The 9,973-nt window shown below is 40.1% G+C and overlaps 2 long non-coding RNA genes and 2 other non-coding genes across 5 annotated transcripts; 2 read left to right on the plus strand and 2 right to left on the minus strand.

Annotated features, from left to right (window-relative positions):
- Positions 1–974: 974 nt before the first annotated feature.
- On the minus strand, positions 975–3,607 carry LOC112169440. Of its 2 annotated transcripts, XR_005802367.1 has the most exons (4): positions 3,549–3,607; positions 2,567–2,868; positions 2,316–2,436; positions 975–1,050 (listed from the first exon to the last, which is right to left on the minus strand). It is a non-coding gene; the product is annotated as an uncharacterized LOC112169440 (long non-coding RNA). The 2 variants fall into 2 exon arrangements; XR_002924681.2 differs by lacking the exon at positions 3,549–3,607 and having other exon boundaries at positions 2,567–3,199.
- On the minus strand, positions 1,338–2,082 carry LOC121050211. Its single transcript, XR_005802368.1, has 3 exons — positions 2,011–2,082; positions 1,785–1,871; positions 1,338–1,598 (listed from the first exon to the last, which is right to left on the minus strand). It is a non-coding gene; the product is annotated as an uncharacterized LOC121050211 (long non-coding RNA).
- Positions 3,608–8,410: 4,803 nt separating the features above from the next.
- On the plus strand, positions 8,411–8,511 carry LOC112174932. Its single transcript, XR_002926243.1, has one exon. It is a non-coding gene; the product is annotated as a small nucleolar RNA snoR109 (small nucleolar RNA).
- Positions 8,512–8,634: 123 nt separating this feature from the next.
- LOC112174931 lies at positions 8,635–8,740 on the plus strand. The gene has a single exon (XR_002926242.1). It is a non-coding gene; the product is annotated as a small nucleolar RNA snoR109 (small nucleolar RNA).
- Positions 8,741–9,973: the final 1,233 nt, after the last annotated feature.

Genomic DNA, 9,973 nt, shown 5'->3' on the forward strand with positions numbered 1-9,973 from the left:
AACCATCACCACTAAATGCTCTAGTAATCCCATCAGCTGTATCAAGTTGCCAAATTTGATGTTGGCCAGCCATGGCAATATAAACTTTCTCATTGACTGGATGAAAGCAGACATCCCATGGAGAGTTGAGTAGCTGAATAATATAACCAGATTCTTTAATAAAATAGAGATATATATCCAAGAATTTTGTAATTCAATTAAAATAAGAGATATCACCAAAAGTTCATTATTCCTAATAAAAAAAGGTTTACATACTCAAACTCAAGGTATTTCTAATCTTATCTGAGTGCTTCCTTTTCCTCCTCTGTAATCAGGGCCTTTGGTTACAGTTCTAGCTACAGTACGCCTGTTTCGTTAACAAAGTCAATCTCCCTACAATTTCAAAGCTATATTATGACAGGAACTCATTTATAAAATGTCAGCAGATGGGTTACTACCACATCAATCATTATATTGTCCTGTAAAAGATGAAAAAGCACAGGATAACCTTGAAATAGAAGTGAGAAATCCTTCTAATGTTTCAGGAATGCTTTCAAATGTGAAGAATTCAGATAGCTCTTATATTTAAATATTTAACTAATAATGATTTCGTCTTGTTATTTCTTATATTCTCTAGTAGCAGGAAACACAAGGAGTTACAGGATTTAAATATCTTCTAAGTTAGGACCTCTATTGGAGAGCTTACTATGCGGATATGATTACTGTCTGAAATGAAGAGCCTATTGTTTTCGACATCAACTGCTAGCTTTCCAGGAAACTTTAATGGAGATGTAAACAAACGGGGATCATTATCTTTCTCCAAATGTTGAGCAAGAAGTCTTCCATTGGGCCCAACAACAGCAAATGTTAGCCATGAATTCACACCTAGCTCTCTCCATAGATACATATCTCCATCATTGACTACCTAAAAAATGAAAGGCATAAAAGTGAAAAAGTTAGGATAAACTTCAATATGCAATGAACTTTAACTTTATTAACAGTTGTTCCAACTCGGCCTCTAAGCTTCTGTACTGCTGCTTCAGTGTCAACACCATGCATTAAACTTCTCACCTGAAGTGATACACACATTATTTGAAACTAATATTCGACAAGTTAGTTAGGCCATGGAGAAACAGAATTTTGCAACACATTGTCATAATTAAGGAATATCCTACAATGCAGAAAGTAGTTAAAGTTTGATTTAATCAAAAGAAAATTTTAGTGGGTTTGAAGAAGCAGAACAATGTAGCAGGGAGTCCGGTAGAAAGAACTTTTGAGAAATGGAACTTATTTAAGTTCAAGAATCTGGGAGCATTAGTTTTATGAATCAATGCTACTTTGTCTTGAGAGAGCTCATGCCACAAGGTTTTATTTTTTTTATGGAATTTGAATTTTGACCAACTAAACAATGTAATAATGTTAGGATTCAAGTACCAAAAGTTATAGGAATACCAGCCCTTTCCAGCCTTATAAAAACAATAAATAAAAACAGAAAAAAGAAAAGAAAAGGAAGAAGCCAAATACTAGATCTGTGGCTTACCGTTAATTTCAACCAACTCATCTCCCTCATGAATACCAGCAAGAGCAGCTGGGCTACCGTCTACAAAAGACATAACAACCTGCAATTTCCGATTAAATTTATATTCATGAGCATGTGCTCATGTATACATTTCTTTCTCCTACTCGAAATACTGCTCACTACAAGTGACAGTGCTTAATACTAGAACTTGTTTCTCCGTGAGCATAGATAACAAAAGGAAAATAATAAAAACAAAGAAAGGTTCTTTTTGTATGATCTCACTAACCAGATGACCTGTTCTTGGTTCAGTACCTATGAAAAGGCCAACTCCTTGTAGATTTCCATTGCTTCCAATTCAAAAACTTTGATATTCCTGCAAGTAAAAGGCATAATAAGCTTGCCATTCAAGGACATATCACAACTGAACTAACTTTGTGAATTCAAATTGTATTGTAATTGGCAGGTTAATCAGCATGACACTGACAAAGCAGAGAGCAAACTAATTGTAATACCTTTGGACTAATAAGGTGTCGTTCTGGATCTGCATAAGCGCAGCCTCTTGGACCTCTTCTAGCAAACATTATTGCACTAACACGTCTGCAGATGACAAAAGCCGCAATAGGGGAAAATGTCAAAGACGTTCATTAAACATTTAGAACCATTAACCATATTCATTCAACACCAAAGTAAGGTTTAAGCAGAAATTGTATAACAACTCTCAAAATTGTTCACTGACCCAGCAATCAAACAGAATCCATACTGAAATCAAAACCAGAATTTCAATATTTCAATCAAAATCGAAATTACATGAACTTACCCCAAAAACTAAGTATCGATCACAACCCTATACCCAAGTTCCTCATCTTCTCCTTGGCTCAAAATGCAGTTATCCAAAACGCAGGTCCTCTTCCTCCTCACAGCAAAACCGAACAATACCCCTACAAAATCGAAACCCAATTGAATTCAAAACCAACCACAGCAAAAAGATTGAAACCCATATCAATCCAAACCCAACCGCAACAAAAACCCCAATCAAAACAAAAAAAATAGGAATCTGGGAAACAATACCTTCGATAGCCAAGCTTTCAAGATTGATCCAAATGAAAGGCGAACTGACTTCTTCTCCCGCTCTCTCGATTCCAACCGTATCGCCTTCCACTACTCCAGTCTAATTCGAGGAGAAAGGGTCGGTGCCGTCGACCTTCGAGGATAGAGGGAGAGGGCTAGTGCCGGCGACCGTCCAGGAGAGATTGAGAGAGAGAGAGAGAGAGAGACGACGAGTCACTAAGTGATTGCCTTCGAATTCATGGAGAGACCAAGACAACAATCACTGAATGCCGCCGTTTCGCCGCCATCGACAGTGAAGGAGGCTGAGAGTCAGAGAGAGAGAGAGGTCTGGGTTTTCAGTAATTGGAACACCTCATTTTGACGAGGATAAGAGGAAAAGTAAAATCCAATCACCCCAAATAGAAGAAAAACCTAATCGAAATCAAACCTAAAATCGAAACTAAGAAGAAGAGGGAGAGACTAAGAACAAGAATCAAGTGAGCAAGAAGACGAAGGAGAGAGTGAGAATCGAGTTCTGAAGGAGCTGAGTGAGAAAGAGAGAGGCTGGTTTTTGAGGTTTTCAGTTTTGCGAGTTCTAGGTCAAGCTGAGGGAGCTGATTGAGTGAGAATGACAGAAAATGACTTAATTGCGAGGGATCTATGTCCAACACCACAAGTCAAAATAACTTGGAAAATTTTAAAACCCACACTCAGACAACATTTAAATGTTGTCTGAATGTCACAAATTCTAGTCAACTAGGGCGTGGCTATTTGAGAGGGAAAAGACTCAATCAACTTTTGGATATCCCTCCAAAATTACCACCTTCTACAACTACACAAATGTGTTATCTGAATGCTCACCATTTATCCAAATTTGAGATAGGAAATCACTACCTTCTACAACTACACAAATGTGTTGTCTGAATGCTCACCATTTATCCAAATTTAAGATAGAAAATCACCACCTTCTACAACTACACAAATGTGTTGTCTGAATGCTCACCATTTTTCCAAAATAAACCAGTATGGTTTTAGTGTATATTCAGACGACAGAAAAAAAAATTATGTCGTCTGAAAAACTCAGACGACATAAAACAAAACTTATGTCGTCTGATGCGTGTCGTCTGAAGGCCTTTTTTGGCATAGTGAATTATACCCATGTCTTCGAGTTCTAATCCTTGGTATGTTCAGTAACTGCCTGAAAATCCATGATCTCTAGTGTGGAATCGATAGAAAATTACCCTTCAATAAAGTTGGTATTTCGAGTTCCGCAACCGGCGTAATACTCATCTACTGCTTCGGCTATCGCACAACAGGTGCGGGACCAGCAGTCAATTCCTCCACATCGATGCTGATTCTGGTGGCAGGGGGCCGGACCAGTGTTCCTTTCAACTCGGGCTTGCTGAGTTATGGCATCATGGTTCCTACCATGTGGAGCCTAATTACGTGGCCTCCCAAGTGGCAGACGGTCATATGGGTTAATTTCGTTCTGCCAATCATGTCTTGCTTCAAGCAAGAAATGGTCATCTGATGGTGAAAGTGCTCTTCTAGAGCGACCCAAAGAATCTGTATATCCTCTTCATCGGATACTCAGCTTGGAGTGTTTTCTCCATATGTTTCCTTTGAAAATTATGACACTCATATTAAAAGCCTCAATGACGACATTGTTAGCATTGATTGTTGATCTCATCTTCTTTGCAGTCAGATGAATTTTCACACCTTGAGTTCACTTTAGATAGTTTCTTCTGGAGACCTCCAAATCAACAAAGTCAAACATGTTGAGATTTGACATTTCTTACAGGAAAGGAACAAATAATATTAGTGTTTTGGGTAATATCATCCATAAGCAAGTAATGAGAACTTCAGGTTCTATAACACGGTATGAAAAATGGGATTAGACATGTAAAATCTACTGGTTTTATCATGTGTGGTGAATTTATGAAAGGAAACTTCAAGTTTCTTAAACGGCATTATCGAAACTACAAGTTCGATTTATATATGAACTACTGGTTCATCAGATACTTGCATTTTCTACACATATATTCTAATGCGAAAATTTAGACAAGTAACACAATAATATTGAATAAAGTAAATTGTAATAATATCTCACAAATTGGATAAATGGAAATCATAAATCAATTGAGATATTAATTGCATGCTAGTAATATAACAGATTAATTATCACACAATTATGTAAATAAATGCTTCTGGCAATTAATTACACATATTAAATATGGTGAATCTATTTTCAATATGAAATCATTTTTCCTTTTATTTTGATTCTGCTGGACCAAAGGAGTGGGCTTGATAGTGAAGCCTATCGGGCTTAGTCTACGGGCTCGTGACCTACGCTTTCATGCGCTAGTCAAAGAGTATGTGAGGCCTACTGGGCTGCTAGGTCCTGCAGAGGGAGAGTGGGCCTGCTGGGCTCAGGCTAGTCTACCAAGGAATGAAAAGTTATTACTCAACCCTTTCGGTAACTCCAATTGAATACGACCAGGTAAGGAAAGATGAGGTTTAGGTGGAGCGAGGCTCGCTTAAGTACACGGCCTCATCTGAACCTTTCCTAGACATCGCATCCAACTGGATGAGCCTAGTTTGAGAAGATTCATAACTTTTGTCATGGTAACATTTAGTGAGCTTCTATTCTGGCCTTGCAACTTAGGCCTGAGCTTCTGGCTCGAATTTGTTGCTATGACTTTGGGCTTGATTTGAGCTTCTGACTCAGCCTCCATTAATATTCACAATTATAACATAACCAAATTCAATATATGTTATTAAATCGTAACATAAATAAATTAATGCAGCGGTTATATACCTAAGGAAATGGGTTCAAATCCCATTAAAGCTTCTGGCATTATGTATAGGTAATAAATTTGGCAAATGCTTCTGGCATAATGTTTATGTAATAATCACGTAATAATTTAGCCCATAATGCTTCTAGCATAAAGAATTATAATGACAGATTCAAATTTGTGTAACCAAAAATTAAGCCCATAATTCTTCTATCATAATTCACGCAATAATTCAGAATTGTCTCATTGTGATAATGAAGTGATTGTGGTAATGAGCATAAATTACAATGGTAATTGCTTTGGATAAAATCAATCAAAATCAAATCACGGGTTGATCAATCACCAATTAATTGGCCTCAAATCTGCTTCTGGCAGAATTAATACTAAATAGTGTTAACACATACTAACTTGCCATAGTTGTACAGCGGACAACATGTTGAGTTGGTACCTATTTTAGCTAGGTTCGAATCCCAGCAACTGCATAATCTGTTTTTTTTTCTTTTGAATTGATGTTACTGATATTGATTTGGTACTACTGGACCAAGTACTACAGATATATAGTTGCAGTCCATAAATTTTTCTCTTTTCTTTTCCAATCAAACAATCCCAAACACATGAAAAAATACATACAAATACGTATACCAAGTAAATAAATCATGTAGGATTTGCTAGGGTTCATGCATTATAGTGATTTTTCATATTCAATCAATAGGCTCAATAAGCAAGAAGTATGAATATAAAATTAGGTTTTGGAAAACATTACTTGATGAAGGACGGATAAATCTTCAACTTATGTGTGCAGAACTAAGAAGGTTGTCTTCTCAGCCAATCCAAGAGCTATTCGCCTCTTCTGGACAGCTCCCACTTCGATTGGTGTAAAGGTCTCAAAACGACTCCAATAGGGCTGAAATTTGGAGGTCAGATAGAAGAGGCAGAGACGAACAACTTTGATGAAGGAAAGATTTTGATCTGAGGTCCCGATCAAGAGGTTTCGGGGCGTGCAAACAGGCTACAGCAGGGGGGTTTTTTTTTTTTCTGGCTAGGGTTTGGGGTAGAGCTTCGTGCTGATAACGTGTTGTAAAACAGAAAAAATTTTGAGAGAGAGAGAGAGCGTTTGGACACAGAGAATCAGATTGTGTGTCGCATTCATCTCACCATGAGGAGCCTTATATAGGACTACATGAGAGTAATGCTTAATTACAATCCAATCACTCCTACAATTACAACCTATCAATCACCAATCTATAGAGATACACCTATTACTCATCATCTATTTACATGATTATCTACAAATATTTACAACATTAATGTCATTTGTTGATTTTTTTTCTTTACTTATTTAATCGATTTTCTTCTGCCATGGTCTGGAACTAAAGTGATGTTTCTTTGAATCTCTATTGCAGTCATTTTGGGAAATATGGAGAGATAACAAATTTATACATGTCAAAGGTTCTCTATCTCTCTTGTTGAGTTTTAGATATGGACAATATTTGAGGGAGAGAGTTTGGTTTTGAGCATTGCTTTGTTTAGCGTTTAGGGAAAACTCTTTCGGAGCTACTTTTATGATTGGAGTGCTGCTCTACTTTTTTTCTTTGGTTACATGGAGGTCTTAAACAGGACCTAAAACAGCAAGAGAAAAGAGCCAAGCTGTAGAGTGCGCCTAGGTCTAGAAACTTTAGAGAGGTCATCAAGAGAAGCAGTAGCAAACTCAAATAAGATAACACCATGGTCATGCTCCAACCAGTCTCAGCAAGGGAATGAGCATTACAGTTGCATTATGAGATTCCCCAAGAGGATGGGACTCAATGTCTCTATGCAGAAAAAGGTTTACCAAGATTGAAGAGTACAATTCAGTCTCCAATTTGGTAATATTGCAATTCAAAGCCATTCAGACCAATTAATAAGCCCCCAAGCTTTAGCATCTAACAATTGGCCTCAATACCTAAATTTGCTTGGAAGATCACCAAGGTCGCCATTGACAAAGCATATGGGAAGATCACCAAGGTCGGTTGGTCATTTTCCAAGTTCAGGGACTATGATGCCATGGGACCCAGTGTTAAGTTAGTGCAGTGGTCTTGATGGGGAGTTGCAGAAGCATAAGGAGGTTGTGCATTGCGTTTCACTTCATGAGATTGATGCCATCAACAGCAGGTAATCAAATTCTCAGCCTTCTCCTTGTTCACAGTCTCCTATAGTTTGGACTATTTTCCGGACTGAACCTTGGAATTGGTTTTTATCTTGTGGAAGTTGAATATTGTGTTTGTTATGCTTATTGGTTGACATTATGAAAATATTACAAGTTTCTGCTGTGAGTGATTTTAATTGAAACAAGGGGCGTGCTGCGTTTGTATGAAATATGTTAAAGTGTTTAAGCCTGCCAGTTAGGTACAATCAAATTTTAGGCATATCTTGTATCTTGCATTGTGAGCATGCTATGTGGATAAGTCTTAGATTTTATCTTTTCAATCAACAGACAGAGCTTCTGTAACAGAATGGGTTACATAAGCTTTCCTTTGAAGTCATTAGTGTTGTAATTGCATCAGTAGTTTCTCACAAAGTCTTAGATTTTATCTTTTCAATTCAGAATATAAACTTGTTGTTTGATTGTGTTCGACATTGTTTTTGTGTTTGTTTGGTTGTACCAATTCAGAATTAAATGGCATGTATGATATCTCTTGAAATTGCTTTAGTTCTTGCAAGCACAAATGCACTCGCATGAAGATACATATTTATGCATAAATTCAGTTTTTCTCCACTGCATGGTCTAAGATGCAGAATAAATTTTGTCTGCCGCAGTGTAATAAAATGATAAGTGTTTTACCAATGTTTATAACAATAAGATAATATATACCCACCCACATAAATCTAGCCCTCCTGAATCAAAACACAACTGGAACTAGAGTTGAGAAATTAGTAGAATTATTAGAAGAAAGAAGCTTTACTTCCTGTTCAACTGGATATATGCTTTTTATGGGTGTCTGTTCTGAAAAAGAGTTCTTTATGAGGCTTCATGTGCCAAGAGAAGGAATTTGAACCAAAAATCAGTACCTTTGATCTTGAATTGCCAAAGTGGCTGTAACCAAATCAAATTTTGAGAAGTTTACTGGCTAGCCACTGTGAGACTTCTGTAAATCTTTGTCTATGGATCTGCTTACCAAGCTTCTCACATTTCTTTTAATGTTCAACTATTTATATGCTTTTTTTGTTTTTGAAAAGAGTTGATTTTATGGAGCTACATGTACCAAGACAAGGGTTTGAACAAAAGTAAGTACCCTTGATCTTGAATTGCCAAATTGGTTGTAGCCAAATTGAATGGTTGAGAAGTTTACTGGCCAGCCATTGTGAGATTTATCTAAATCTCTGTCAATTAATGGATCTGCTTACCGAGCTTCTCACATTTCTGTTGAATGGTTTTTATTTGTGCACCACTCCCATCTGGGTGAGGATGGTCTGCCGGTAGTACAGGCGGATACTCAAGCGGGCGGCGGGGATAGGGGGATTGTTGCTACCGGGCCGCGGGAGCGGATGCCTACCACCCGGCGCGGTCCTCAAAAGAAGACGGTGCAGCCGACGGAGACTGCCACCGAGTCCAGGGGTGAGCCGCCGGTGCGGGTGACGAGGACCGCTGCTGGGACACAAAGGGCGCTGGAGAAAAAACGCCGGCAGCCTGACTCCCCCGTCGAGGAAGAGGAAGAGGGGGTGGTGATCGGAGTCCGCCAACAAAAGAAGGCCCGGCAAGCTGCGTCGAAGGTTGCAGTGGCGGAGGGAGAGGCGGCAGCCGCCAGTGATCTGGACTCCTTCGCCGAGTATACGCCATTCATGACAGAAGGGGAGCGGGCGTTCCTTTTCCATTTGTACGAGCGGCTGGGGTTCGGGGGTCTGGCGGGCCTATCGCGCCCGACGACAATTGACCAATCGCCCTTCAGCTCGGCGTTTGGTCAAATATCTGCGGGATTACATGGTATGTTCGAGGCGGCGTCTAAGCAGCCCCGGATTGAGGAAGAGCTCAGGGGAGAAATCGGAGGTCTCCAGAGGGAGTTGGCGGAGGCCAAGGAGAGACTGGCGGAGGTCGAGAGGGGACTGGTCAAGGCGGAGTGTGATTATGCGGACGCTCGTGGCAAGCTTAATGCGGCTATCCGGCGGGATCTGGAGAGGAATGAGCGCGTCTCCAAGTTGGAGCAGGAGATCGCGCTGCTGCAGGAGCGGATAGCCGCTAAAGATAAGAAGCTCATTATTGTGCAGCGGGAGTCTGCCGCCAGACTGGATGAGGTGCAGCGGCTGGACGGGGAGGTTAACCGCCTGAAAAATGAACAGCGTTCCTCTGCGGCCGCCGCCGTTGAAGCGTTCAAGCTGTCGGCGGAGTATAAAAAGACATTGACCGAAGCGGCGAAGTCTGGGGCCCGGGCCAATATAGACATGTTGACGCGGAAGGGCGCCATTGACTTTGCAAAGGCGTCACAGCCCGACGTGCCGGTGGTCGAGAGTGTCCCGCCGGAGACAGAAGTCGTGCCTGACCCTGCGGCGGGTACTCATTCGGGCAGCGGGGAAAGTGGCTCCCTTCCGCCGGAAAGGTCCCGGCAGACTCCCCAGCAGACCCCGTCGGAGGTGTCACGTGCCGGATTTCTGGAGGCAC

The sequence above is a fragment of the Rosa chinensis genome, chromosome 6, assembly GCF_002994745.2.
Source record: "Rosa chinensis cultivar Old Blush chromosome 6, RchiOBHm-V2, whole genome shotgun sequence".
In the NCBI taxonomy this organism is placed as follows: domain Eukaryota; kingdom Viridiplantae; phylum Streptophyta; class Magnoliopsida; order Rosales; family Rosaceae; genus Rosa; species Rosa chinensis.